The following is a 26,046-nucleotide window of genomic DNA, read 5'->3' on the forward strand; positions in this document are numbered from 1 at the left end:
GTTATTTTTTGCGCCGGGATCCTCTCATCTGGAGGTTGGGAACCAGTTGGTTCTGTTCTGGGATCTTTCGGCTCCCTGGGAACAGGAGTCTGGTCCAGGTGTGGAGGCGGCGGGGAAAGGGCTGTTGTCTGATTATGAGCCTGGAGTCAAGCCAGCCAGGGCTGGGGAGGGGGCACAGCTGACCTCTGGGAGGTCCAAGGGCCGTAGATTTGAGCCTTTATACTTATTTCCCTGAAAACAGCCTGGGGAGGTTCCCAGCTGGTCTCCAAGATCACTGGGCCCCTCAACATTCATTTCTTCTTTGGAGGTTCTGGAGATAAGCACCAAGGACAGATAATCGTTCCCCATGGATGATAGAAATGAATGCCGCTCCCAGGCGTCCCAGGTGAAAGGTGTGCTGGCAAAAGCTTTTTTTTTTTTTTTTTTGCAGACTGGAAATGTTCCTGCCTCATTTACAAGACAGTTTTAATGTTGGTAAAAGCGATCTTGGATGTGGTGTTTCTGCCCTCCCAGAAGATAATTTCGAACTCACTCATTTATTTATTAATGTTCCTAAGTAGCTGGGAGGGTCAGCTGGCAATACAGTGCCTTCCTCATTTTTTCCCCCTCCGCAGTATTTTCTCTGGGTGATGCTGGCCCTCCACACAGGTGGGCAACCCAGGTGCAGGTACCCAAGGCTGATCACGTGGGGAGCAAGGGACTGACTACCCCTTCCAGGGAATATGTGTGTTGCTGGGAGTTCCCACACCTGAAAGTTATTAAGGTAGGATTCCGGGCAGTGTAAGACTAAGGGAGGGAGATAATTTGGAGGTAGGGGTGAGGGCTTTCAGGGACCCTCCACTGGCCCTGAGTAGGCAGAAATCAGTTCTGTCCCTTTGGGTGAGGCATTTCTTAGAGCAGGGAGAAGGAGCTTGGTGAGGAACTGGAGAAAATGGAAGAGGGGATCTGTTTTCTGTTGACAGTAGATGCAAGCTGGGCTGGGCACCCAGGCCTGGGTGTTCTTGACTCTCTCCCTCCCCTGCTGTAGACAGCGAGTGCCTGGTCCTTCGCCTTCTCTTGGGTGATCTCGAGATGATCATGCATTTCAGTGTCTGGGAGTAATGGGAAGTATGTGATCTTTGGATTTAAAGCCAGGCAGTTCCTGGGGCAAGTCACCTTAACTGTTCTGAGCCTCAGTTTGCCCATCAGCAAAATGGGTCTGATGATAATCACGTCGTTGGAAACATTAATATTAATATATTCATCATGCACTTAATAGAAAATGTCCTGTTCAGTGCTGTTTCCTTGGCAACTAACACTGGGTTTTGCACATTTCTTAAATGTTTCTAAAATTTTATTAAATAAGTTATAACACATGAAAGTGGTTAGACAGCCGTGTTGTAGGTTTTCAGTAAGTGGAAGTTAATATTTGGAGGGAAAAGTCAGTCCGTCTTGGTAAGCCTCCGTTGTCTTCTCTGCAGTGTGGGAATAATAACGTGCACTCACGTTATTATTATTCAAGAGATGGAACTAGATGCTACTGTCCCTTGAAAGGTGAAGAGGGCTGTGTGGAGGATCACAGCTACTTTGAACACAAGAAATAGCCGAGTAGAAAGACCCTGGGACTTGTCTGCACCCGAGAAAGCAAACCTGTTCTATATGTGTTTTAAAAATCGATTTTTGATGTTTGGACCATACTTCTTTTTAGTAATCTAAGAGTTTATGTTATGTCTAGTTTTTCTTTATTAAAAATGGTGCTGGTATTTAATCCTTAAATATGCATCATTTGTCTCCATCTGTGATTGTTTCCATGAGATAAAGTCTTAGAATTACTAGGTCAAAAAATAAGAGCAGTTTCAGGCTTTTGATAAATATGCTTCCCATCGAGAGTCTGTAGTAATTTACACTCACCCAAAGATTTTTGAGGGTGCCCACCTGTTTCTTCGTGCCTTTGAAAACATTTGGTGTCATCGGTAACACGATCTTTGTCGTTTGTATAGGCAGAAGAGTGGCATTTCTTTGTTATTTGCATTTCTTGCTGGTTAGTCACTGAATATTGTTTTCCTGGGTTTAATGGCCAGTAGTGCTGTGCTGCTGCTTTAGAGTCTTGTCTGTTCCTGTCCTTTGCCTTCTGAACGTTCTGACAAGCCCTTTGCAAGAGTCTTCCTTGCCCTGTTTGGCCTTCCTTGGTTCCTTCACCACCATCCATGTAGGTGGATCTTTGTTAAATGGGCCTCTGCCTTCCAAGTGGTATGGCAGGGAATTCATTAATTACCTGCAAGGAGTGCTCCCCAGCTCCCCCTCCCCTGCTCTGCTCTCCATAAGGGAACCAGATTTAATTCTTAATCCGATAATTATCGTAAGGAAGCCTGGCACTTACACAGCACTTCGAGAGGTCTGTCGCTGTGCAGTGCCGGTAAGCAGTGCAGGGGTTGTTAGATTCAGGGAAACTGAGGCATGCGGGCAAAGGCATGGCGGGGGGACTGTCCCAGAAGCCTGGCCTTGCGTCCAGGTCCCAGCCCCCCTGCAGCGTGGTACTCGGAGCCCCATGGGCACCTTTGGGGCAGGGCTGACTGGAGCCCTGCCAAGGAGCACGTGATTCTAGGCTTCATCTCCAGAGGGAGGGGGAGCCACAGAACATGACCCGGACGTGGAAAAGAACCAATTTATTTCTGCTTTCTCATTTTTATCGCTCTCCTTTTAGATCTGCAGCTCCCTCGTGTGTATCTTCCAGAGATCCGAGCTGGGCAATATTTTTAGGAACGGCGGAAATTAGCTCGTAAGGATGTGATCAGCCCCAAGCTGGGGTTTTAAAGGCTAGAGAAGCCTTTTCTTGTACAGGTGGCTGTAGGCATGTACACATGCCTTTGCCATGCACACGAGTGCACGTCTTCATATGTCTTACAAGTATGTATCTGCCCTCATGAAGGTGTGTATATGTAAACATCCTTGTTCGTGTTTGTAGATCTGAAATGAGGAATCGCATGTAAAGCATTTGGAACAGTGCCTGGCACTTCATGTTGGGTTGGACCACATGAAGTGTTTTTGTAGGTCGATTATGGACATATGGTTCATTCTAAGCGCTCAAGGAGTTCTGGCTACTGTTCTTACTGTGTCTGTTTTCTCATGTGTACGTGTCTGCTGGCATGTGCATTTATGTACCCCCTGTTTTACAGTGTGTGTGGTGTGTTCTGTGTTTGAGCTCTCACATGTGGGTATCTGCGTGCAGGTGTGCAGTTGCTGTCTGGGCGTGTGGCCGCTGAGCCAGCCAGTTTTGTGAACAAAACTGCCTGCCTTCCTGGGGAATATCTCCCACGACTCAGCACCTCCCCAGGTCGTCAGGAGCCCCCTCGTGCCCATAGGTGCCAGCAGAGCCCAGGCCTGGATGCCAGGCCTGGGAGGTACTGCAGGGCCTTGCCCATTCTCCTAGAAAAACCCTGTCTATTTCCAGGTCCCAGGTCTGAGGATATGCAAATCGACTCTTTAATGGAATTCCTTTGCAAAATATTACTCGAACCAGAAAGTTAATTACCAGGCTCTAATTAATGGCTATTTTAGAGGGCCACAGAAGAGAACTGGAGATCACAGGAAGACCAAAGAGGCAAGAAGGAAAACATCCAGCTCCCACAGCTGGCATGGTGACCTCTCCCCAGGCGGCCAGGCCCGCTTAGCTGCTTGCCAGCCAGGCCTCCTGGGTGATCGGAAAAAGGGCTTCTTGCGTGAAGAACCTCACATGCTGGGTCTTCTGGCCGCTGGTCTATCAGCCTACAAGGAGTGACTTGGGCTGCATTCCTGGCCTGGGGGTGGGGTGTGCAAATGGCCGAGGAGAGCCCAACCAGATTGGGGTGAGGCTGTACCACACCCATCCCCACCCTCTGAAGCCCAAAGCAGCCAGGCAACATATCCGCAGCCTGGGCTATGGACGGAGCAGTCACCAGCCACTCTACATGGAAACTAACCCTTGTTAGTTAGTTAGTTAGTTAGAACAACTAACCCCTGAGACAGAAGGAATCTCCATCCTTTGTGGGCCTTTGCAGGTAGGAGCCTGTGGGTGGATGCACAGCGTCTCACACATACCAGGGGCACAGTCCTGCCTGCAGGCCACGCCACATGCCCCCACCCTGGGCATACATATATAAGAACCTCCCTTTGTCACCCCACTTCCTTCCTGCTGCCATTGAACCTGGAGAGCCTCAGGCCAGGCTGGAGCCAACGAGTGCAGGGTCACAGGAGCCTGGCTTCTGGCCTGCGCCGCTAACTCACTCAGCGTGGTCTACCTTGGAACAGTCTATTTCCCCAACTCGTCTCTCCAGATGGGCTGGCAGGGCAGAAATTGACCCAGATGAAGGTTGGGTTTGCGCTTTTCCCCACATCAGGCACTCGGAGGGGTGAGTTACTCTTTGTCATGATGATTCCCCCTCTCTTGTCCAATAGGCAAACCCCCATGGGGGTCCTGTCTAGCTCTGGCCACCTCCCAGTTCACCCTGGGACCGTCACCTGCCTCCAGCCCTGACCTTTCTCCCAGCCTCAGGCCCTTGTTTGCAAAGCCTGGTTGTAAGAGAGTGCTACGGGCAGAGATATAGATGCCAGCCTGGCAGCACAGGTTCTAATTTGATTCGACATTGTCGTAGGGAGTTTTCATACCGAGGGCAGTGAATGAGTGCAGCGTCTCCCTGTGCCCACTGACTAAGGGGAAGTTAATTTCATGCTCTGTCTTGTTGACATTCGTAATCAAAGCTTCGTGTTGCAGCTGCAGACTGTTAGCACGTGAAGGATGTGTGCGCCTCACCAATTACTGTTTCCCGCGGGGGAGGAGATTAATAGGTTGTTAACAGCCCCACCCCTCTGCTCCTATTACCCTTCTTTCCCCCTTTCCCCCTTCCCCAGATTTCATCAGGAAACTCTATCCCAGCATCAGCTCTGATAAAATCCCACTCTTGTCTTGGAAACTGAGGGCCTGGCCCCTGAGCCGGACTGACCAGCCCACCCCAGGAAGATACCCAATAAAATGTAGATTCTTGGGCCCCCACCCTGGACCTTCTAAATTAGACTCTTTGGCCTAATTGTGTTTCCCCAAGGTGTGAGAACCTCTGTCCAAAGTTTGTGCCTTTTGCCGAGGACAGGGCTCTGTCCAAGCAGCTTGCTTCGGCATTGCTATATTCTTATTGATTCCTCATGGTAAGAGTGTTTTGTGTTTCTCTTTTCACTGAAACTCCAAGAGGGGAATGTTCCTGGCCCAAAGTCACATACTGGGGGGCCCCAAGCCAGGCGATCCACTCCCTGGTTGAGACCTAGAATCCTCCCATGAGCATGCTGTGCCCTTTTTTTTATTAAGTTTGTGATGTTTTTTGAAATTACCTTCCCCCTTTGATAGGAGTCCTTCCTGTGCTTGCCCAGGGCTCCCTGCTGTAAAAAGCACTTTCACCCTGTGCTCCAGGTCTCCAAAGGGCACTTGGAGCAGTTAGGGCATTTATGACTATGGTCTGCTTTCTACAGGTGAGGCTTAGAGAGGTATAGGGAATCCGAGCTGGACCTGGGATGTGTCTCCTAACTCCAGGTCCAGTGCTTGGCCCACCTGAGCTACTGAGGCTCACTGCTCTTGCCAACTTCCCTGTTATAAGTGGTTCAGAGAGGTGTACTCGGTCCTCTCTGGAATTACCAGGATCAAGTGAATAATGTGATTCAAGCCCAGGTCCACTGGGTCAGAGCCCATAGGATAGGACTAGCTAATTTAGGGCTGGACCAGGTGTCCTTGGTCCCACCTGGGAGTGGAGCTCTCTAAGGACAGCCTGGAGAGGCTCAGGGATGAGAGTGGCGGTCTGTGCAGAGGCCCTGAAGGGGCCAGACGGGCAGCGTAAGCTGTATCCCCAGCTGGGGAGGCCAGATGCCTGCTGAGGTTGGGGAGAAGATGGGGGAGGGTGAGGCAGAGGAATCTGAGCCTGGGGGGTGTGGAGCTGGAATGTGAACCCACGACTGCCTTACAGCCCCATGCCCTGTACTGCCAGCTGCTGGGGAGGTCAGCAGGTGTAGGCTGGTCCAAGGCCAGCTCCACCCACTGCTTCTCTTTGAATCTCAGTTTCCCCATCTCAACAAAGCAAAACAAAGACGAATATCTCAGTGCCTGGGACTCTGATATTCCTGGAGGGAGGGCGCCCAGCACAGGGGAACGTCTTGTCTTTCCTGGGCTTTGCTACACTGCCTTCAGGTCGTGAAGTCCCTGGAGGTGGCGTGGAGCTAGGGGGACCAGGATGCCTTTCATCTCTGCACTCTTCATGGCAAGCTTCTCTGCTGAGTGTTAACAGTATCACCAGCACCCACTGCCCTGCGTGGCCACCTGCTTGATGGGCCAGGCTCCATGCCCTGTGCCTTTCCTGTGCTTTCTCATGTCATCTTTACACCAGCACTCTGAACGATATTGCTTGTCCTCATTTTTCAGAAAAGAAGATTGAGGCCCAGAGAGACTGAGCCACTTGTCCAAGTCACACAGCTCATAGGTAGGATCCAAACCCAGGCGGTCAGGCTCTATTATCAAAGGCCCCTCCATCCACCACTGTTCTCATGGTATCTGTTTTCCAGACGGCCTGCTCAGTCGCTAACGTCACTAACCTGCCTGCCCCTTGTGGAGCGTCTGCCGCGTGCCAGGCGCTGTGTGTTGTCTGTACGTCATCTCTAATCCTCTTCACTCCCTTCGTTCATCCCTCCAACCCCAAGTTACAGGTGCTGAAACTGGCCTCAGAGGGGTAAAATAACTTATCAGGGCTTACCCTCATGATGGATTTAGGATCTAGGTCTCTGGACTCAAAGCCAGGATCCTCTCCAGTGTAGTAGCTGACATGATGGACAGATCCCGTGGGCTAGGCCTGCTCTTAGCACTTCACAGAGAGGGACTCACTCCAACCTCACGACAGCCCGCGTGCTGCTATTGATTATTGTTATCCCTGGTTTACAACCAGGAAGCGTGGCCTGCCCAGCCGGAATGGCAGAGCTAAGATCCTAACCTAAGAAGCCTGGCTCCCAAGTCTGTGCTCTTCACTACTGCACAGGCCTGCCCCTTCCTATTTTACAGACGAGGAAACTGAAGCTCCAGCAGGTAAAAGCCACTTGCCCCGATCAGACTGCAGGTGGGTGGCAGAGATGGGGTCTGTACTTAGATGTTTCCAGAGTTTTACTGGCTCCCACGGGCTTTCTTGGTGGCTCAGCAGTAAAGAATCCACCTGCAGTACAGGAGACACAGGAGACGTGGGTTCTATCCCTGAGTCGGGAAGATCCCCTGGAGGAGGAAATGGCAACCCACTCTAGTATTCTTGCCTGGAGAAGCTCATGAACAGAGGATCCTGGCAGGCTACAGTCTATGGGGTTGCAAAGAGTCGGACACGACTGAAGGGACTGAACATGCACACACGTACATGGGAGAGTGTCCTGGGCCACCCCAGGCTCTGCAGGCGGCTACTATGGGTGCTGAAGTTCTGGAAGGGTGGAGGAGTATGACAATGGAGGTGGGCCTTCCTACTGGTCTCTGTGGGTGGGGTCCCCATGGTGTGAGGCTAGGGCTGGCTCAGGGACCATCCCCCCATTTGCAGTTGCTCAGTGATTATAAGTGTCTCTCTTCATGGGCACCCTCAGCAGTCTGGGCCCCCACACCTCTTTTGCTCTTGGCAGAGCGAGTGAGCACAGCTGCATTTGGGTCTGTTGATTGATGACCTTGGGTGAGGTGGGGGGGTGACAGAGGTCTTGGGTGGGCTCACTGGCCTTGCATAGCGCACCACCCCCCCACCCCAACCCCCACACTTCCCCAGATCAGCATGGTCACTCTCCTCACTGCCCAGGAGGATGAGAGAAAGCTGTGATGCTGGTGGGCAGGGCCTCCCAGTCCAGGCTTTGATCTGCTCGTGTGGGAAGACGGGTGCATCTGGCACCAAGACCTCTGGCTGGACGGGCTGAGGGGGCTGCTATAGTCATGCAGCCAGGTTCCCAGCCCACCCAGCCATCTGTGGACCTGAGATGGCGCTGGGCACCTGCACAACTGCCTGACCTTGGGGCGGGGACAGAGCCAGGGGTGGTGACGGCTGGGCCATGGGCGGGGGCTCTGCTGAAAGCCCCACCAGCGCGCGCTCGGTGGTCATGTCTAGCTCCTCTGTGCACGTGAAGTTCACGTTTATTGATGATGGTGGTTTATGAGGCTGCTGCTGCTGCTGCTGCTGTGTCGCTTCAGTCATGTCCAACTCTGTGCGACCCCATGGACTGCAGCCTACCAGGCTTCTCCGTCCATGGGATTCTCCAGGCAAGAACACTGGAGTGGGTTACCATTTCCTTCTCCAATGCATGAAAGTGGAAAGTGAAAGTGAAGTCGCTCAGTCGTGTCCGACTCTTAGCGACCCTATGGACTGCAGCCTACCAGGCTCCTCCATCCATGGGATTTTCCAGGCAACAGTACTGGAGTGGGGTGCCGTTGCCTTCTCCCCTAGTGAAAACCTATTCCACAAATTTCAGAGTCAAGGGATGTTGAACCTGGCGGGGAATTCTGTGAGCGATCTGTCCAGAGTTCATCAGACTCAGCTCCTGGTTCCTGGGGGTGAGACTAGAGGTTCCCCTCCAAAGGTGCCGTGGGCATCCTCACTCTAGGCCCTGAGAAGTCCTGCAGGAAAGAAACTGGTTTCATCTTTTTTAATCCGAGGTTTCCTGTTCCCCACCCCCACCCCGGGAGCAGTAGTATTCTGCAGAACCTTCTTGGGTAAACACTAATTTGAGGTGTTACCTCTCCTTAGAAGCGTGGTTTTTAAGAGGAGACTTTGGAAGTATTCCATGCCTTGAGGACCTGTGGGAGCAAGCCTTGAATGATGGCCTTGCTGGCCTGGCAGCAGCTTTGGGGATATATTATTTTTTTGGAAAAAGGCACCCCCAGGTCTTCAGAGTCAGCTACTAGCTCTTCTGAGTGTGCGGTGGGGTCTAGCTCTGTTCAGAACCCTCTGTGGGCCCAGAAGGGTGGGGGGTTTATTCCCCCTTTCCTGGGCTGGGTGACTCCCTTCTTGTACCCAGCTGCTTGGGCTCTGGGCACCCCCTCCCCCCTGGACTCCTGCAGAAGACAGCAGTCGGGCAGAGGCTGCCCACTGATTTGCATAATTGCACCGTCCCCTGAATAATTAATAAAGCTCTGTCCTTGCTGGGAGCAAAGTCTGTGCCATTATGGATGGGTTTGCCATGGATGGGTTTGTCTGAGCTCTTCCAGGGAGCCAGTGGTTCCCGGACTCATCAGCCAATGCTGGCATGGAGCCCCCCCAGGGAGAGGAGAGGGCACTGGGGTGGAGGGGTGTGTCCATGCGGCAGCATCGTGGGCGGGACCGGTCCTGCCTGCTGCCATCTTCTAGGATCCACACCTGGGGCCTGGACACACAGGCGATTTGAGGTTCTGTATTCACCCACTTCCTGTGGTCCCATAGACTCGTATACTTGGAAATGGTCAACTGTCTTGGAGCCTGAGCCCTGCTTCCCGGTAGCCTGGAGGAGGCCCTTGCTGACCCAGCGGGTGAGGGTAGGGATGGTGAGTTTTCAGGCAAGAGCAGGGAAGGAGGCATTTCTGCTTGAGGCTTGCTCCTTCTTGAGTCCCTCCAAGTTTCTGGGCTTGTTAAGGCCAGAAAAAGCCTGGGAGTGACTCCTCCTGGACATGTCTAAGTCCTCTTTTTACTTTGTCTTACTGAAGTGAGTGTTCGCTCTGGTCATGTGGGTTTGTCTCCCTGTCATGCTGGAAAGGGAGGTTGAGGGCTGGGTCTGCCCCTGACTTGTCACTGATGCTGGGGAAGGTCCTGTAGTCTGTCCAGTCAGGGTTGTACTTGAGAGTACATTGTACTTGAAGGTTGTATTTGAAAGGCCTTGTTTTCTTCCCTGCGTCCCCTATCCATTATCCAGAGCACCCACAGGAATATTTCTCAAACTGGGTTCTGTGGAACACTACATCCTCGCAGATGTTAATGGGCATTTGTGATGAGGGGATTCAATAGTCTAAACAGGTCAGAGAAGCATCCAATGAACCAAAGCAAGTAAATTTTTTCAGTGCTTGACTGCTGGGAGCCTTTCCTCTGCTATTGTGCATCTGGGTACACAGGAGGGGAAACAGGACGCTTTGCTTCCCGTATTCATGGGCTATCCAGGGTCTGCTTGCTCATCACCAGTAATGGGGAGATGCCATCCCCTTGCTGAGCAATGCCAACTCTTGGAAACCTTCCCTTTTGTTAAGCTTAGCTGGCCAGCATTTAGGTAGCACTTTATCATTTACTGCATGGGGCTCATACCAGCTAGGCGGATGTCAGGGCAAGCATTATTCCTTTTACAGATAAGGAAACTGAGGCTCAGAGAAGGTCATTCGTTATTCCACCCAAAGCCACATAGAAAGTAGCAGAGCTGGTATTTAAACCCAGGTCTGCCAGCTGGATCTTCAGCTCTTTCCCTTAGCCACCAAGAAGCCATTTGCTCCCAGGGTAAAGATCAGTGTGACTGGTGGCTTTGGTCCCTAGGACCCTGGGGATCTGTTACCCCTACAGCCCCTGTCCCAGCTTGCCTCGAGGGAGTTTCTGGAATTTGGAGGTAGGAGAAGCGCTAAACTCTGGTTTGATGGGATCCCAGCTGTGGGGCCTGGTTTGGGAGCCATATGAAGATATGGCTCATCACAGATGCCCAGTTCATCAAACCGTCCCTGGCTCTCACCCTTCAACTTTTTGTTTTTACAGGTGGGCCACATTTGAGGTGCCCCACTAGCTGGTAGGGCCCTTGTCTTGGGCCGGAGATGGTGGTCAGGGGGTAGACGAGGAGGAAGGTGGGGGGGGGTCCTGCCATTGTGTCTTTCCTTGGGCCTTTCTGAGAGCTACTAGCCAGGCTTGGTGGATGGCCAGGGGCAGTTTGGGGTGGGGACCTGTTTACATCAGGCTGGCTTGGAGGCTGCGCTGAGGCAGAGGTGTACAGCCTTAGGACTTAGACCCAGTGTTTCATGTCTCAGGAGTCTCCCTGGGTCACCAGTGCCACGTGCCCCAGATCCCATGGAGAGCAAGCCACACAAGGGCGCCCTGATGGACAGAGTTTTGCCCTGCCAACACCTCAACCTAGGTCTGGATCCGGCTCCCTAACTTCCTGTGTGATCTGGGACAAGTCACCTAATCTCTGAACCTCCGTTTCCTCATCTTTAAAATGGGTGTGATGATGGTGCCTGCCTCCCAGGGGTCTGTCCCTGGGACAGAACACAGGGTCATGTATGTCCCATGATAACTTCATCATATCATCTCATGTGCACTCACTCTCACACGTGTGCACACACCATGGTTTTGAGCTTCCCCTGGAGACCTCGGAATCCTGTCGGTAGATCCAGCCCCACTCTCCTCACGTCCAGCCCATCATGTAGGAGGAGGCAGCCCGAGACAGGCCTAGAGAGACGTCGCGCGGACACTTCTCCCACTTAGAAAATCAATATTCTGTGGTCTGCCTAATTGCTCTGTTGCTGCTAAATGAGTCATTATGGAGGGAAAATAGCAAATGCATTGTGAGATTAATGGGAAAAAATAGTTGGCAAATGACTTGCTTTGCTTTTGAAACTCCAAGAAGGTGTTACTACGAGAAATCTGGAGAGCCACGTGGGGCCAAGTCCTGGGAAGCAGCCTCTGGTGGATGGCCGGGGGCAGTTTGGGGTGGGGACCTGTTTACAGTAGGCAGCCTCTGGGGTTGTGAGGCTCCAGAGGTGTCAGGCAGCCTGAGAGGGTCCATGCAGGGCAGGGCGCTGAGTGGGGTATCACGGGTTGGAAGCGGGGGTGCCTGAGTGGTCAAGTCTGGAGCCGGGGGAATACGGAGCTCCGAAGGCCTGTTGCTGGATATCCTTCAGTTAGGGCTCCCTGTGGGCCAGGCCTGTCCTGCAGGTCAGTGTGTGATTGCCGTGAAGGCCTGTATCCTGAAGGCACTGGGAGCCCTGGAGGACTTGATCTGTTGGGGTGGTGGGGGTGGTGTCTCCGAGGAAGAGAGGGGTGGGCTGAGCTCACAGTGAAGAGCCTTCTTTGCAGGTGGAAGAGCTTGTGCAGACCTGTGGGTCTGGGAGCAAGGGGTAAGAGAGGGCCTCACAGCATTCCTAGAAAATGCACATTTTCTTCTTTTATGTGTGAGGAATCGGAAGCCGAGGATGGCTAAGAGACTTTAAGAGACCTGCACAAGGTCCTAGGGCCTTTAAATGGCCAAGTCTGGACTTGAACTTGAAAAGAAAGAAAGTGTTAAGTCATGCAGTGTGTCCAACCCTTTTGCGACCCCATGGACTGTGTAGCCCGCCAGGTTCCTCGGTCCATGGAATTCTCCAGGCATAATACTGGAGTAGCCAGCCATTCCCTTCTCCAGGGGATCTTCCCGACCCGGGGATCAAACCTGGGTCTCCTGCCTTGTAGGCAGATTCTTTACCATCTGAACCACCAGGGACTTGAACTGAGGCCTAGGTAACTGTCCATTATGGTGGGTGCCCACCTAACTTCAGGCACCTGGCTTAGGCACTTGCTGCTCTGCAGCCAGCATCAGGGACCCACCCCTGCAGGGCAGGGGTCTGCAGAGGACCCTCCTGAGCTGGGGAGGTACAGAACTCCAGAGGAGTGGGGGGGCCCTACCAGCCCCAATCCAGGCCTCTCTGTCATTACTGGGCTTTGCTTTCTCTTAATGGCAACATGACATGGGTAATTTTCTGATGATCAAAATACCAAGACCACTAATGGCTCCTCTTTGAAAAAAGATCTCTGTAAGCAACACATTTCTCCCCCATGAATTGAGTTGATTTATTCCCTGCCATTAATCTCAGCTAGCCTGATCTCGTTGGGTGGGGCCTACCAGCTGCCTGCAGGTTGACCGGAGGCATGGTCAGCTGAAGGTGCCATGAGACTCTGGGCCCCAGTCCCACAGGAAGTGGCCACAGCAGATAGGAGAGACCATGCATGCCTTGTGGGCACTGGGAAGGGGGCCTTGGGAGGCATCAGAGATCACTTTGCGAGCAGCTCTGGGATTTTCCCATCCCTGGCAGGGACCCATGCCTCAGGGGGATGTTGGCGGTCAGGTGCTCGGTTATCAGGCTACAGAATAGCCCTGGGGCCGGAGATACTACTGGCTGCTCCAGCCTGGGGAGCCAGGTGGGCAGCTGAGACCCCGACAGGCAGGAACCCTGTCCCGGGTGCTCTGCTCCAGCTATTGGCCGAGAGTCAGTTCAGCCCAAACTCAGCTCGGATTGGCACTTCCCTTCCCCTCATCCAAATATAAACTGCAGCCTCACTGGTGAGAGGCTGAGTGTTTATTTGGTCTGATTGAAGAATCCCAGCCAGGGCCCTTTGTCCTGCTCAGATTCCACTTCCAAAAGAAGTCAGCTGAGTTCTTCTGCTAAATAGCAGGGCGTCTACTGTGGGGTTCCAGGCAGGCCTGGGGCTGACCCTGAAGATATAAAGGGAGTCCAGCCATGACTATGCTGCCCGTGGCAGGGGGACACCAGTGGCTTCCTGGAGTTGGTGCCTCTAGGTCTGCTTTCTGGTCTTGCTCCTGCTTCTCAGGGAGCCGGTCCCTCCCTCGGAGAGAAAGGCAGACCAGACCAGTGCGAGGGCTCTGACCCTGGGTACCGAATCTCAGGTCTCCTCATAGACAGTCCCTGTCCCTCCATGATGGCAGACTTGGGCCAGTCTGGGCCAGGCAGACGTGAAGCAGAAGAAGCCAGGTCAAGGCTTGTCCCATACTTTTTCTTCTGCCTGGGCCGTGAATGGATTCCAGACCTTAGATCCCTCGATCTCTGCCTGAGCTTGGGCAACGTGGACATCTGCCTTGTTTGCATCTGCTCTGTTAATTTGCAGGGAGGTGGTGGGCTGATCTCAGGAGGCTCCATAGCTGCTTACATGGTCTTTGGACAACTTGGTGGTACCCAGGGAATCAGCAGGCAGCCTGGTAATTCGTCACCACACATTTCCAGTTGGCCATCCTTGCTGTTGTTGTTATTGTTCAGTCACCAAGTCTGTCCAACTCTTTGAGATCCCGTGGACTGCAGCACGCCAGGCCTCCCTGTCCCTCACCATCTCCCGGAGTTTGCCCAAGTTCATGTCCACTGAATGGGTGATGCCGTCCAACCGTCTCATCCTCTGTTGCCTCCTTCTCTTTCTGCCTTCAGTCATTCCCAGCATCTGGGCTTTTACCATCTGAGCAACCAGGGAAGCATCCTTGCTGTCTCTACCTCCTAAGCCTGGGTGGCCACTTAGCCAGCCGGGTTCCTTCGGTAAATCTCTGCAGCTACTAATGATTAGTGATGGCTGGGACTCTGTCTCTTTTGCTCTTAGTGATCCTGGAAGTGAGTTTCAGTGAAGGCAAGACTCATACCGTGCCCCACCCCCAGGCATACACGTTTCAACCATCTCTCCTCTCAGAAGGACAGCCCCATGGCCTCTCGTGTTCAGTTTAGTCACTCAGTCGTATCTGACTCTTTGTGACCCCATGGACTGTGGCACACCAGGCTTCCCTGTCCATCACCAACTCCCGGAGCTTACTCAAACCCATGTCCATCGAGTCTGGCATCCCCTTCTCCTCCTGCCTTCAGTCTTTCTCTGCATCAGGGTCTTCTCCAATGAGTCAGTTGTTCGAATCAGGTGGCCAGAGTATTGGAGTGTCAGCTTCAGTGTCAGTCTTTCCAATGAATATTTCCTTTAGGATTGACTGGTTTGATTTCCTTGCAGTCCAAGGGACTCTCAAGAGTCTTCTCCAACACCACAGTTCAAAAGCATCAATTCTTGGGCGCTCAGCTTTCTTTATAGTCCAACTCTCACATCCATACATGACTACTGGAAAAACCATCTCTTTGACTAGATGGACCTTTGTCGGTAAAGTAATGTCTCTGCTTTTAATATGCTGTCTAGTTTGGTCATAGCTGGTCTTCCAAGGAGCAAGCGTCTTTTGATTTGATGGCTGCAGTCACCATCTGCAGTGATTTTGGAGCCCAAGAAAATAAAGTCTGTCACTGATTCCACTGTTTCCCCATCTATTTGCCATGAAGTGATGGAACTGGATGCCATGATCTTTGTTTTCTGAATGTTGAGTTTTAAGCCAACTTTTTCACTCTCCTCTTTCACTTTCATCAAGAGGCTCTTTAGTTCCTCACTTTCTGCCATAGGGGTGGTGTCATCTGCATATCTGAGGTTATTGATATTTCTCCCGGTGATCTTGATTCCAGCTTGTGCTTCATCCAGCCCAGCATTTTGCATGATATACTCTGCATATAAGTTAAATAAGCAGGGTGACAATATACAGCCTTGACGTACTCCTTTCCTGATTTGGAAACAGTCTGTTGTTCCATGTCCATTTCTAACTGTTGCTTCTTGATCTGCATACAGATTTTTCGGGAGGCAGGTCAGGTAGTCTGGTATTCCTGTCTCTTTAAGAATGTTCCACAGTTTGTTGTGATCCACACAGTCAAAGGCTTTGGCATAGTCAGTAAAGCAGAAGTAGATATTTTTCTGGAACTCTCTTGCTTTTTCGATGATCCAGCAGATGTTGGCAATTTGATCTCTGGGTTCCTCTGCCTTTTCTAAATCCAGCTTGAACATCTGGAAGTTCATGGTTCATGTACTGTTGAAGCCTGGCTTGGAGAATTCTGAGCATTACTTGGCTAGCATGTGAGATGAGTGCAATTGTGTGGTAGTTTGAATATTCTTTGAACCCCTGCTTTGTCGTTCTGTCCTGGAAAGTGCACCCTGGGTCCTCTCCAGGTGATGCCTGTGTTCCCATGGCAGGAACTGCCATCTTTCTCACTGACTTGGGGACCAGGGTCTTCCACTGAGTGGTGGCACTCAGGGACAGACAGGAATCTGGCCCCCAAGAGGCCGTTTGTGAAGGGCTGGTTTGCTGAGCTTGCCTGACTCTCAGAGCAGGTGCAGACACCTTAGTCATGCCCTGTGGGCTTTTTATCAGTGGTTACTTTGGAAGCCACTCATCCCCGTGGTGGAAACACATTTCTGAATGAGAGGAAACGCTGCGTCCACGTGGTGCAGTTGTACAGAAAGCCATTTAATGGGCTGGCTTGTAGCTGCCCCCGCACATCGCAGTGCTGCCTGGGGGCTCCTGTGAGTCTGCCATGGGTAAATTCACTGAGTTTCACGTGTGTGTTTGTCACACGTCAGTCACCCACCCGAGCGTGCTTTAGCGTAGCCGACATCCTGCTTCCCACCACACTGGGCTCGCAGAACTGCCCGGCACCTTGCCTCTCCAGGCTTGGTCCTCTCCCTGAGCAGTTATTCTTGACCCGGCCGGTGGGGTGTGCTAAATGCTGCGAGAAGCCTGGGGAGCCTCCAGGCAGGACAGCAGCCTCCCCTTGCTGCTCTCCGCTCAGCTCCAACCCCTCCATCACCTTCTTTCTCCCCCCTCAAGCCCCCCAATCCAGGCCCCTGGGTCCCCTGCTGCTGCAGGGCTCTCAGTGGAGGGGCAGGGACCCCTTAGTGGTGAGTGACCTCCTGGATTGGTCTGGGTTGTTGAAACTCCTGCCACAGAAGCCTCAAGCCCCCAGCCCCATTCCTGTTTGGGATCGTTGTGACAAGGGGCTGGTCTCCATCCCGTGAGGCAGGCGCACCCACATTTTCTGTCCAGATGGCTTTTCCTGCCAAGGTTTCAGAAGAGCCGGGCACTGAATGGGCGGGGGGAGGGGGTGGCTAGCCTAGCCTAGCCGGTGGCCCAGGAGAGAGCAACTGGTTCTAAACCACCCTGCCTGGGAAGGCAGACTCTCCGGGCTGCCCTGGCAACAGCTCGGAGCTAGCCTGTCGGTGTGGCCGCTGACAGCCGCAGCTCCTGACTGGCTGCGGCGCCCTGCTCCTCCCCTGCTCCACCGCTCACTCACTCTCAGCAGCTCCTGCATCCTTCCTTGAAGCAGATGGTGCAAAGGAGGTGCGTGGCTGGGGGTCCTTGGACTCTGTGTGGCTTGCACGCTCCCACACGTGGGTGGGTCACCCTCAAGGGATTTCACCAACACCACTGGCCCGGGTTGGGTGCCATTCATTCAAGAGCAGGCTGCAGGGAAAACAAAGCCCGACTCTGAAATCTTCACAAGCAAGACTCTCGGGAGTGCCCAGCCTCCCTGCGTCTCCCTCCCCGGAGCCTCTGTGCCCTGGTCACCCCTGTTTACTCAGACACGGCAGGCGGATGCCTCGGTTTGCATCCTGGCTCCACCGCCCCACAGTGCTGTGACTTGGGGAAACTTGCTTAACTCTGTGAAACGGAAACACTAGCCATGCCTGTCTCGAAGGTGGTCAAGAGGAGTAAATGAGGCTTGTAGCTAAATGCTTAGCTGAGCACCCTGAGACGTGCCCAGCATCACCAAAATATGTTCACTGTCACTGTGTCAAGGTGTCTGCCTCAACATTGTTCCCTCGCTCTGGAATCCTCTCTTCCCCCAGCTCTTCCTACTTTGATCCTACCTGTCTTTCAAGCCCTGCCTCCTCCTGCTTGAAGCCGGTACTGAGCCCCTCGCCCAATCCCAGGTGAACCTCCCTTTGCTCCCTATTTTCTGTGCTTCATTTTTGGGTCTGCTCCCCTGGTGACAAGTAGGGTCTCTTGAGAGCACTGCCTGGGGTCTTTTGAACTGTACTTGTCCTGCTCTCTGGAGTGGAACAAGGCTGGATCTGGGTCTAGCTCCTTCCCAGCCTTCCACGACCTTGGGGTGAACCTGGAGACGCTCTCCCCACCCCCAAATAGAGCCTTGCGGGGCTTAGACTGAGGGGGTCTTGAGATCCCTTCACAGGTAGGAAAGCTGTGGCCATGAGTGAGAAGGGGGCTACCCAGGGGCACCAAGGAGTCCAGAGGCACAGCACCCCCCGCCCTGCACTTCTCTGCTCGGGGCATGGGCAGGGGTTGGAATCAGGGAGGGCTTCACTGAAGTGGCAGGAGCTGAGGGTTGAAAGAGGATGAGTTCATCAGATGGCAAAAGAGGGGAGAAGAGCAAGAAGGCAGCGGGCATCCTTGAGTGAGCTCGGGGCGGGAACTTTCATGTCCTCTTGGGACCTGAGGCTGCTCTGGGAGGCAGGAAAGGGCTCAGAGCTTCAGGGGAGTGGGGAGTCTTTCAGAGGAGCAGAAGCAGCAGGTGAGGAGAGGAGGAGACACAGGTGAGCTGGGTGGGAGCTGGGCTCCGGCTGTGTGTGTGTGTGTGTGTTGGGGGGCGGATTAGGCGGAGGATGGGTGTCAGCTGAGCACTCCCTCCGTGCCGGGTGCTTTGTCTCAGCGCTCACAGGGACCTGAGAGATGGGAAACCGGGCGCCCAGATGTTTGGTGAACTTGACCCAGGTCTCACGGGCTGGTGAGGGGCACAGCCAGACGGGGGACCCCAGGAGCTGTGACTCTCCAGGCTCCGGTGAATACCACCCTTTGGGGATGGGGCAGCATCACCTCTGGGGGTGGGGCTCATGCGTCTGTATTCTTTAAACCACTCCCCTAGCTGGTGTTGGGCCACAGAGAGAGTGTGGCCTTAAAAAGCATTGCACAGAGACTGGCTAGTGTATGTACTGTGTGACTGTTAGTTCCTGGCACACATGTCCGGGTGTACCTGCACAGACGTGGGTTGCTCGCCACACCTGGCAGCTGTCTTTAAGATCAGCTGTTGGGAAATGGGTAGCATGCCATTTCCTACAGCTGGGTGGCCCTGATTCTGGTCTCCACTGCCGGGCAGCCAAGAGGTGGGGGTCTTGTAAGATACGCATCTCTCACCCCACCTCAGGGAGCCCAGGCCCCCCACAGTGGGTCTCATAGCATCCCAATCCTTACTTCTGGGCAGTTTTTCATGGTATGACAGTTGTCTGCAAGCCCCACTGAAAGGCAGACCCTTTGTTCTGCGCCCAGGTACCTTGCAAGCATGGGTACGTGGGCTTCTCCGGTGGCTCAGTGGTAGAGAATCTGCCTACAATGCAGGAGACGCGGGTTCGATCCCTGGGTAGGGAAGACCCCCCCCCCCCCCCCCCCCCGCCCACAAAGAAGGAAATAGCTGCCTGCTTCAGTATTCTTGCCTGGGAAATCCCATGGACCAAGGAGCCTGGCGGGCTGTAGTCCATGGGTTCGCAAAGAGTCAGACACAACTGAGTGACTGAGCACAGCAGCACCTTGCAAGCAACCTTGGACAGCGCGGGGCCCACTAAACGTTTAGCCCACAGATGATACATTGAGCACCTACTGTGTGCTGGGCGCTGTGCCAGGTGCTGGAATAATTAAGTTCACAACGGCACTCTGTGACTCACAAGCTCCCCCGGGTCCCATTAGGAGAGCAATCGTTTTGGAGCAGGTGTTTATCTCCCCATTTTCCAAATGAGGAAACTGAAGCTCCGAGAGAGGAAGCAGGTAGCCTGAGGTCGGCCAAGCCCCTTCTCCTGGTGGGTGCCCCTTCCCGGGCTGGGAGTACACTCTGGGGGCTCAGCTGCTGCCCTCCCATCGGCCTTTACTGAGCATAGCACTGTGGACCAGAGAGGGTGCTCCCAAGTTGGCAGGGAAGCCAGGCCCACAGGGACGCGGTTTCCCAGGAAGCAGGGCCCCAGGGGGTGCGACCAACGCCTGGCTGTCTGTCAGTGATCCCCTCTCGCCCTCCCCTGCCCAGAATCAGGGCCATCCTCTGCCACCCACTAAGGACCTGGCCGTTGGGGACAGTGACTGTGTCGGGGTGAAGTCAGAGGCAGGAGAACAAAGAGAACCCTTGCTGCCAATGTGACTCTGACCTTGAAAACCCAGAAAAAGGGAAGAGCTGGCTATGGGCTTCAAAGGGGGGCAGGCCTCCTGCAGGCGGGAATGGAGGAAGCCTTGGCTTTGTTGGTTCTTGCTGCTGAATCTCTCCTTCTCGGTTTAATAAAAGTCCTGGGGATCGTTGTTTGTGGGCCGGCTTGGAATCCCGCCACTTTGATTGAAGGCAGGAGATGCCAGGAGCTCTGTCTACTCTCACCTTGGCTGGGCTCCAGAAGACATGGCTTCCAAAGCAAAGATGAGACATTGACGTGAACATCTCGTCACAGCCCTAGTGTCCCCTCTGGGGGTGTGCCCAGCTGTGTGAGAGGGACCCAGGACCGAGGAGCATCGTCCCATCCCAGCTTGGGGTCCTGCAGGGAGGCAGACAGCACTCAGGGGTCTGGGCCCAGCCAGGCTGAGGCCGTGTGTCTCTTTATAATTCCACACATGATAAGTGAGTCCTTACCGTGCGCCGGGGTGTCCCTGGGCAATGTGGTGGTCCCTGCCCCATCCTGCCGGCCCCCACACAGGACCCCCTGGCTGAGGCAAGCGCAGATGTGATGGACACTGGCAGTCTGGAGGGCGGGTGTCCTGCTAAGGGGCGGCAGCCCCAGCCCCATGGCACTGGGCCTTTGGACTCACAAGTCAGAAATCTCTAGTGGGCTTGGGTGACATTTTGAAATTTCACATCTTTCAATGTTGGTAATGGATTCGAAACTTAAAAATGTCAAACACCGTGTGGGCTAAACAAACATGAGTGTGGACCAAATGTAGCCCGTGTTTTTTAGTTAGCAAGCTTTATCCTAAAGGCTGGACAAAACCCAGACGGGCAGTGGGAAAGTGGGCACAGCGTCCGGGTCGGGGAGCCACCTGGCAGGGGCGTGGCCGCGGGAAACCTGCAGGACCGTTGGGACTGAAGCAGGGGGACTGCGGCAGCAGGCAGATGGGGCCACGCCTGCTTGTGGAAGCGGGGCGTGCCTCGCTGGTGGGCCCAGTCCTGTGCGGCAGGCCTGACCCAGGCTGCCCTGAGCCTGCTCAGCTGTGTCCCCAGCCCCAGGCCAGGTGCTCCTGCCCACGCTGTCACAGTGCATGAGAGGCTTTGGGCAGAGAAGAGTGCCGGCAGGAAAGGCCGTAAGTCTTTCAGAGGAAGCCCCAGACACAGGGTGTCTCAGAGGTGTGACTGCACGGCTCTGGGGTCTGTCCCTCTGCCTGTGTGCCTGTGACGCTGTCCACTCCCCTGTCCTTTGCACTTGCTCTCCTGCCAGCTCTGCAGCTCCTCGGGCTCTATAAACCTCTAGAAGCGGGCTCTCCCCGCCTCCTCACCCCCCACAGGGATCCTGCATTCTTCTGAGGGTTTGAACTGTTCTGGCCAAAGCCTTGTCTGGGTTTCTTCCTGTTCAGACCTAACTTTTGTTTCTCCACCCTGTCTGCCACTCCCTTCATATCCTTTTTTTTTTTTTTTAAAAGACGTTTTATTTATTTTTAAAAGATTTATTTATTTATGGGCTGTGCTGGGTCTGTTGCTGTGCGGGCTACTCTGGCTGTGGTGCGCAGGCTTCTCACTGGGGTGGCTTCTCTTGTTTCGGAGCACAGGCTCTCAGGTGTGCGGGCTTCAGTAGTTGTGGGCCCCGGGTCCTAGAGCACAGGCTTAGTTGTGGCGCATGGGCTTAGTTGCTCTGCGACATGTGAGATCTTCCTGGCCCAGAGATCGGACCCATGTCTCTGACATTGGCAGGCAGACGCTTCACCACTGAGCCACCCAGGAGGCCCTGTATCCATGTATGAGTTTTTTTTTTTTCTAACTGCTCCCCAGCGGTTTGTCCAGCAGACTCGCACGGGCATCCACTGTGCACAGGACCCTGGGCCAGAGACAAAAGGGTCAGAGAAGCCCAGTATGACCAGGGGTGGAGGGAGGAGCCAGAGAGGGACAGCGCAGGGTCCACCCCCAGGGCCTGTGCCAAGGACAGTCAGGCAGCAGATTGGGACGAGGGGAGCTGACTCTCCGGGGAGGTAGCTCCATGATCCCCACGTGGGTGTGTCTGAAGGTGGGGGGGTAGGGGAGGGATGTTCTTGGCCGGTTTCCAGCCCCACCTCCTCCCACTCTTGGTCTCCCACTTGGGCGTTCAGGGCGGCAGCTGGCCTGGGCGAGGCCCCGGGCAGGAGAAACGAAATGTGAGGCCGGCACTTGGCCTTCCGGAGGAACAGGTGCCAGCGCCTGCCAGATTCCTCACCGGTTCTTCTCATTCACTTCCTTTTCCTTGACTTGGCAGTCTTCTTTTTAACATAAAGGTAGTTGGGAACACAAGCACAGAGGGCCGAATTCCAGCCAGAGGAGGGGTGTGAAGCAAGCAATGCAGTTTCTCCTTCCACACCACTGCTACCCCAACCCCCCCGACCCCAAACCACCACTGACTGTTGCTCGGGGCTTTCTCTGTGGCTTATAAAAGAGTTTTCTCTGCTTGTGTGCTTGAGAGTGTGCCGTCCGGCTTAATCTTACCTCCTCGGCCAGTAGAGGGGAGAGGAGGAAAGCTGGCTGCTCCCTGGGTTCCCGCAGACCCCAGGCCTCCCCTGCTCAAACCCTTCCTCCTGGCCCCAAGCTCTGGGGGCAGGCTCCACGGGTTGGGGAGGGAAGTGAAGTGAAGTGAAAGTCGTCGAGTCGTGTCCAACTCTTTGCGACCCCATGGACTATACAGTCCGTGGAATTCTCCAGGCCAGAGTACTGGAGTGGATAGCCTTTCCCTTCTTCAGGGGATCTTCCCAACCCAGGGATCGAACCCAGGTCTCCTGCATTGCAGGCGGTTTCCCAGGGGAGAGGGATGGTCATTTCCTAGTAGCTTTGCTCAAGCTCAGACATGGTGGGTGAGAGAAGGAAGGAGGCAGGCTGGCTGGCTTCTGGTGCAGACCGGACTACCCCACAAGGGACCTTCGGGATGGAGTTTTCTGTTTTTGCTCACCCGTGCCCGGCCCTGGGGATGGGGACAGGAGTCAGCTGCGGGGAGAGGTGTGCACACATCTTCTTAGGTGGGGCGGGCTGCACTGCAGAGGCCCGGGAGCCCGGCCCCCCAGGAGGGCTTTCCTGGACTTAGAAGCCGCCTAAGATTCCAGGATGCTTTCCTCAGCTTTCGTCCTTCATATGCCAGAGCCTGAAATACCTCCCTCTCAGCAAGTGAGAACGTGGGCAGGAAAGAACTCGGAAACCTGTGACGCGCAAACGCGGGTGCTGTTGCTTGTTTGGAGTCCAGTGTTTTCCCCAGCGAGCCTGTGTGCCTTGGGCCCTGGGTGGGGCAGGGGAGGGCTGCGGGCTGGCCCTGCCTGGCCCTGCTCAAGGAGCCTGGGCACCTGTGAGGGGGGGGCAAGGAGCTCTGCCCACCCCACGGGGCTCTGCTGGGCAGCCCTTCAGCTTTGAGACCAGCAGCGTCCTGGCCACTGCTAGGGGTGACCAAGATGTTGATGGTGACGAGAAGAGAGACGGGAGGAACAACTACTGAGGGTTCCCTCTGTGCCAGGCGCGTGCTGAGTGCCTCACAGACAGCCGCCACTGCCGCCACGTCTATGCCACCATCACCTCCCGCTGGGACCCTGTGGCCGAGCCCTAGGCTGGTCTCCACCTGCAGCTTCACTCCCTTCCAGTCTGCCCTCCACCCCTACTGTCTCTAAACAGCACAGCATCTAGGGGTCTCACCCTCTCCCTGGTCCTGTATGGGCAGCTCACGCCTGCCCAGTTCTTCCCCGCCCCGCACCCTGCAGTGCCCCAGCCCTGGATCTTTGCCCTTGCCCCCTCTTCCTGGGTCACTCTTCACCCAGATGTCTGTGACCTGCTGCCACTTCATCCAGCCACACTGTCAAGCCGAGCCTCCTCCCCTCTGGCCTGGACCCTCCTGCGAGTTTCCTGTTATCACTTGAGTTCCCCTGATAATGTCACCAACATGTTTGTACGCCTCTCCCACGCTGGGCTGAGGCCCCAGGAGACAGGGGGTTAATGTCTTGTTCCCTAATGTGTCTCCAGTCCCTAGCACAGCGCCTGACACAAGGCTGGCAAGTGAACAGATGAACACAGTTCCATTGCATCTTTCTCCATGATTTGGTGCATTGCTGTCTGCCTTTTACAGATGAGGATGGTAAGCTCAAGAGAGGTGGGCTGACTGGCTCATGGTCGCACAGCTGCAGCAAGACAGAGCCAGGCTTGGTGGCTGGTGTCTGTAAGCCCAGAGCCATGTCTTAGGCACTGGACGCTCCCACCTCCTTGGAATCTAGGCAGGCCTGCCCTGCTGGGGAGGACAGAATTGTGAGGAGACCGAAACTAGGTTGGGGGACGACCCCCGGAAGAGGTGAGGGGTGGGGCCAAGGAGGGAGTGAGAGAAGAAACTGGAGGGCTCTGAGGGGGCCTGGGGGGCAGGTCAGGAACTCAGTGCTGGTCAAGACAGGGTGCCTCTTCCAGGGGGTCCCCGAGGAGAGTACCCCCTCGGGCATCAATGCTCCTGAGACCGTCGTGTGGCCCAAGTCCAGGCTCCCTGCGCTGGCTCTGTTTCCTGGCATGATCTCAGGGGAAGCTCAGGCGTGGCCCGGCTTCCCAGGGCAGAGAAACATGGTGAGAGCATGCGTGTGTGTGTGTGTGTGTGTGTGTGTCCAGCCTTGCTGTTTGCGTTGCCATCACGTCTTCTTAATCAGCTATTTCTGGGAGCAGTGACTTCATCTCCCGTGATTCTTGACACAACCATTGTCTGGCGTCCACGGAAAGATCAGGCCTGGCACCATCCACCGTCCCCTAATGAGCTGGGTTGGGAGGTCCTGACCCAACCTGATCCCAGGGCTGGGGGGTCAGGTCTGCCTCCGAGAAACTCCCCTTTCAGTGGTCTCCCTTAGATCTGGGCTCACCCGCAACCCCAGTGTGGCCAGGGCACACCCTGTGCTGTGGGCTGAGGGGGGAGGGCAGTCACACCCAGACTCTGCCCCTCAAAAGTGTCTCTTGGATGGAGGAGGCAGATCAATGGGTAAAGGGGCTGAAGGGGGATGGGAGGGAGTGGGGGCTCTGCTGAGGCTCAGGGACAGCTCCTTGGAATTGGTGATTGGGTCCCAGGGTGAAGGTCAAGGCTGGTGGGAGGGTTCCCTGGAGAGAGAAGGGAAATCCCCTCTGTCGCTGCACACATGTGGTGTGTGTGGGCCTGGGGAGTGGCAGGGATGGAGGGGAAAATGCTGGGAAGTTTGGACTCTATCCTGAAGGTTGGGATGGGAAGGATAGGATTGTAAGAGGAGCTGGGTGGGGGCAGGCCTGGTCAGACTGGTGATTTGTCAGCCCCTCCCCCCCCAGCCCCCCCTACTGCCGCCTCCCCCGCCCCACCTACCGCTGCCCGCACACCACACCACACCCACACACCCCCCCTCCACCCCCCCACCCCGCCTGCCGCCCATGTGAGGGTGGGGGTGGGAGGGGTCTGGGAGGAGGAGGAATGAGCTGACCATTGAGAGCCCAGCCCTCTTTTTCCTTCCTACCCCTTCCTCCTCATGGGAGAGAGTGTCCTCCCACAACCCTCCCCCACACCGCCAGGCACTCCAGTCCCCACTCCGAAGGCTGCTGGACTAGGGAAAGGAGGTGATAGGAGACTATGGGGCTGGGATTTACGGTGGTCTCTGGAAAATGTTTTGTCTAGGTTTGGGCAGCTCCAGAAGAGCCCTGGGACCCCCGCCCTGAACATACATGCTATTCTAGGCTTATTTATAGCCTTGTCTGGAGGCGGGGTGGGGGGTGGGTTGAATGACTTCTGGTAGGATATTAGCCCTGTGAGGGGTAATACATGATGTCAGAATCTTGGCCAGGACATGGAGGTGGGGGTCCCCCACCAACTACCCATCCAGGGGTTCCCTGGGCCCTACCATGAAACAGGCCCCTGAGTGAGACTGCCTGCCTAAACCCAGTTCTAGAGCCTTGAGTGCGTTACTTAACTGGCCCGAACTTCACTTCCCCTCTCTGTTAATGGGACACTTGTTCTACCTACTTCTCAGGATATTTGTGAGGATTATTTGTTTTTCAAGGGGGGAGTTTAATACTGCGGAGTTGGGAGGGGTGATGGGAAAGCCAGCAGGTGGAGGGGAGAGGGGAGCACCTACTTGGAGGAGCAAAAAAGGTGTGGGTCCTAGTCTTCACCACTCCCAGACCTCAAGCAAGTCTCTCGTCTCTCCCAGCCTCAATTTCAGGGATCAGGGAAGGAGCGAAAAGAGGCTTGATGGTGATCTGAGCCCATAGGAGCAAGTGAGGGACTGAAATATCTGTTAAGACTTCTATTTTCAATTCTTCCAATATTGAGAGTAAGCTAACTGCCTGCCTCTTGAGTAGACATACAGTAGGGAGATCCT

General features: G+C 54.6%; 1 protein-coding gene across 8 annotated transcripts in view; it reads left to right on the forward strand.

The window, feature by feature from the left end:
• The window catches only part of LOC102394877 (DAB2 interacting protein), a 212,694-nt gene that overhangs the window by 127,131 nt on the left and 59,517 nt on the right, over positions 1-26,046 (forward strand). The window lies entirely within an intron of this gene.

This window comes from Bubalus bubalis, chromosome 12, assembly GCF_019923935.1.
Source record: "Bubalus bubalis isolate 160015118507 breed Murrah chromosome 12, NDDB_SH_1, whole genome shotgun sequence".
Lineage (NCBI taxonomy): Eukaryota > Metazoa > Chordata > Mammalia > Artiodactyla > Bovidae > Bubalus > Bubalus bubalis.